Raw genomic sequence first — 4,067 nt, forward strand, 5'->3', positions numbered from 1 at the left:
GACACCCCACAGTTGTCCGGGCTACGAGCATTGTGTGACCACAGGACTGTCCCCCATCTCTGGCATCCCAACCCTGTTCCCAGGCCCATCGGTCCTGCAGGTTACCCTGGTGTCGGGGCGGCCGCGGGATGGGGCCAGGGGCCCAGCAGGGGCCATAGCCATGGCACAGACCTTGGCTGCGGAGCACCCCACAGCCGGGGGGCAGGTGGGCGCCATGGCTCAGCTGGTTAAAGCGCCTGTCTAGTAAACAGGAGATCCTGGGTTCGACTCCCAGTGGTGCCTGTGCCTTAGGGCTGTTTTTCCTCCCTGCCCCAAGCTGGGGGCACTGCTGGGGTCTCTACCTCAACTAAGGGTCACCAGTAGCCCCACTTCTTTCTGCCCCATCAGGTTTTCCACTAGTTCCCACAGTGCCCTGTTCTTTTGCCCTTCGAAGAGGGTCCAGTGGTGACTTCTCAGTTACCCTCTTCAGTGGGGGATGCATCCCCATGTCCTGGCAGGGCCAACAACTGCTCTCTACTTGTCTGCCCCAGTTTTCCCCCTCCCATTGATGAAACTGTCCTGGCACAGTCTGGGTGCATGCTTTTACTGAAAGTTCATTTCATGGTAGGACAGGGACAGTCCTGGAGATGCTGGGGAATATCTGGAAGTCAAGGTGAGGGCAAAAAAAGGACTTGGGAGCACCTCTGGGGAGCAGAGCAGGTACTGGGGGGCTGGCAGCAGCACTTGTTCAACGATGGAGCCCAAGGGGGTGAGAGGAAGGTGCCCCCTGAGTGTAGCAGGGCTAAGGCATCTCCTGGTGGATGTGGGGTCCTGGGACACGAGACTCCAGGCACCAGCTCTGATGAGGGGCTGCATCATGGGATTGTGTGAACTGCAACAGGTTTTCAGCACTCATTATGGGCAGCAGAGGAGACACAGATCATTCAGGGCCATGTTGTCCCTCTTCAGCCCCTGTGCAGGATCCTGCTGCATCTGAATGCCACACACTGCCCTGGGACAGTGAGGGCTCCAGCTGCCCCACTGGCTCCAGGTGGACCCTGGCCCCTCCAGGATGTGCCCACTGGTGGCGGCCACTTCATCGCTTAGGAGCCTGTGCTGGGGCACCTGGACCCGCAGTGTTCACACAGGTACCCTTAGTGGGGGCACCAGTGAGCCTCTGACTGGTGGCCCCAACTAGATGGGGGAGAGACACTGTTGGTGCAGAGGCCAGGGGGTGCAGGAGGAGGAGGCAGCCACAAAGGAGGCTCTCCAGCCATGGAGAGGGGACGGGGACTGATGGAGGCTCACCTGCCACTCTGGGGCTCAGCTGTGAAGCCAACACCAGGGTCCCTGCCATGGGAGCAGTGCAGCTGAATCCTGTTGAGCGCCATGTCTGTCCTCCATCACGCCCTGGGGCGACTCTACCTGCGAGGGGATGGAGGTGGGGGGTTAACTGCCCACAGGAGCAGGAACCCCAGACCAGCCGTGGGCATCATCATAGCAGCTGCACCTTGAAGATAACACCACTGGCATAGGAGTCCTTGGGACACTATGGACCTAGTGATGACTGAGGCATCCCTCCCACCCAGGTCCCACTCCTACCCCTGCCCCGTGGCACCAGCAAGCCCCGTGGGTAGCAGCAGGATCTGTCCCCCCAGCATGGCTGCCCTGCCTGCAGCCGGCCCGCCAGGCTTCTTATGCCTAGCAGGGCTGGCAGAAGGGACGTGACAGCATCTCAGTTACCTTCCCAGGGTGCCCAGACCTGTCAGACAGCCAGGATTAGCTGCAGCCTCTACAGAGAGCGCCCACACCCTCCTGCCATTTAGCACTAAACAAACCCATGAGGAAACAGTGCACCACACTGTGGAGCAGGCTGCACACCCACCTTTTGCCTAGGAACGACACAGCTCATTGACACTCACTACAAATTTATTAGGTACAAAAAGCATTTACAGCAGGTGACCTGAAACCCATCCTAAACTTGGAAAAGGATAATCTTGGGTGGAGGGTGCACACAGAGTGAAGTTTCTGTTGCGTTTTTTAGTTCATTTTGTTAGCTGATTAGCATACTAGACAAGGAGAAGCAGATTTTCCACAAACTCATTTCCATGAGAGATGAGGGAAAAGGTGAAACAGGGGTTCCAGTTGAGTCAATGGTCCTTGCCCAACTTTGGTTCTTCCTCTGTTCCCAGAGATTTTATCAGTCTTCCCAGAAATGATCCCCTCTTACCAGTTCTTGTTACCACTTCAATGGCAAAGGCACCACAAAGTATTGTGCACAGTCACACTTGTGCTTGAGGGGAAATACCTGGTTTAGTCCATGTCTGCCCCTCCAAGGCTTATCTAAGGAGTATGTCAATACAACTGCAAGGGAGTGGGGGGTGCATCCTTCAATCCACTCCCACTTCCTTGGGTGATATTCCTTAGACTTATCCAAAGGCTGCAGCTTGTCCTTGAGATTTTCTGTGTCGATAAATGTTTGAGACATTCTTTCAGTTCCTTACACATGGCAGACCAAGCACTTGATACTAGATGTCCCCCAGGGCTCAGACACTGCTGGGAGTCGAGTCCAGGGTCCCCGTGTGGAGCAGGAGTTTGACCCAACCCCAGTGATGTAGTGAAAACTCAATAACCAGAGTTATTAAGCAGCTGGCACTGTGTGTGTGTGTGTGCGCATTAAGAGGAGAGGTTCCCCCCCCCCCCAGATACATATAGATACATATGCGTATGTTAGATACGTATGTATCTATGGTTAGATACCTATACGTATGCAGATACATATAGATACATATGTTCAGTTTTCCAAGAAAAGGACAGAGTGTTCAAATGATTTCCTAGAAATCGTTACATAGTTCTTGCCCCAACCACAGATGCTCTTTAAAATGTGGTGATGGTCATTGGGTGTTCTCTGGTGGTCATTTGATGAAGGCTTGAAAACTTCCTCGCTGGTAACTTCCGACCTTTTGCCAGTTTGTGCTGAGCTGTGTGCTTCAGGTGGTCAGAACCACTCTCTGTACAATCCCATTATCTCTAGGCACGGCTCTATCTTCCTTCTCTGCAGGGATGTCCTGTTTTTATCACAGAAACACAGAATTGTTTAGGTTGGAAAAGCCCTTGAAGCTCCTCCAGTCCAACCATGAACCTCACACTGACTGTTCCCAACTCCACCAGATCCCTCAGCGCTGGCTCAACCCGACTCTTCAACCCCTCCAGGGATGGGGACTCCCCCCCTGCCCTGGGCAGCCCATTCCAACGCCCAACAACCCCTTCTGGGAAGAAATGCTTCCTAAGAGCCAGTCTGACCCTGCCCTGGTGCAGCTTGAGGTCATTCCCTCTTGTCCTGGCACTTGTTCCTTGGTTCAAGAGACTCATCCCCTCTCTCTGCACCCTCCTTTCAGGGAGCTGTAGAGGGCGATGAGGTCTCCCCTCAGCCTCCTCTTCTCCAGACTAAACACCCCCAGTTCCCTCAGCCGCTCCCATCAGACCTGTGCTCCAGACCCTGCACCAGCTCCATTGCCCTTCTCTGGACACGCTCGAGTCATTCAATGGCCTTTTGGGAGTGAGGGGCCCCAAACTGAACACAGGAATCGAGGGGCGGCCTCACCAGTGCCGAGTACAGGGGTGAGATCCCTTCCCTGTCCCTGCTGGACACGCTATTGCTGACACAAGCCAGGATGCCATTGGCCTTCTTGGCCACACTGCTGGCTCCTGTTCAGCCAGCTGTCAATCAACCCCCCCAGGTCCCTCTCTGACTGGCAGCTCTCCAGCCACTCCTCCCCAAGCCTGTAGCACTGCTGGGGGTTGTTGTGGCCCAAGGGCAGCCCCCGGCATTTGGCCTTATGGAAACTCCTCCAGTTGGCCTCAGCCCATTGCTCCAGCCTGTGCAGCTGCCTCTGCGGCTGGGTGGGCCAAAGGGCTGGGAGTCTGAGAAGCACCGCTCAGTTCCGAATGTCCCCCCGCGCGTGGGCCGCAGGCCAGGCCATGCCGAGCTGCCGCCAGCCCCGTCCCGCCGCAGCAAAAAGACCCCGACGAAGGTGGGATTCGAACCCACGCGTGCAGAGCACAATGGATTAGCAGTCCATCGCCTT

At 55.8% G+C, this 4,067-nt stretch overlaps 1 non-coding gene across 1 annotated transcript; it reads left to right on the plus strand.

The window, feature by feature from the left end:
• Positions 1-208: 208 nt before the first annotated feature.
• TRNAT-AGU lies at positions 209-282 on the plus strand. Its single transcript has one exon. It is a non-coding gene; the product is annotated as a tRNA-Thr (tRNA).
• Positions 283-4,067: the final 3,785 nt, after the last annotated feature.

This window comes from Athene cunicularia (genome assembly GCF_003259725.1).
Source record: "Athene cunicularia isolate RWA chromosome 7 unlocalized genomic scaffold, athCun1 chr7_part1, whole genome shotgun sequence".
Taxonomy (NCBI): Eukaryota; Metazoa; Chordata; class Aves; order Strigiformes; family Strigidae; genus Athene; species Athene cunicularia.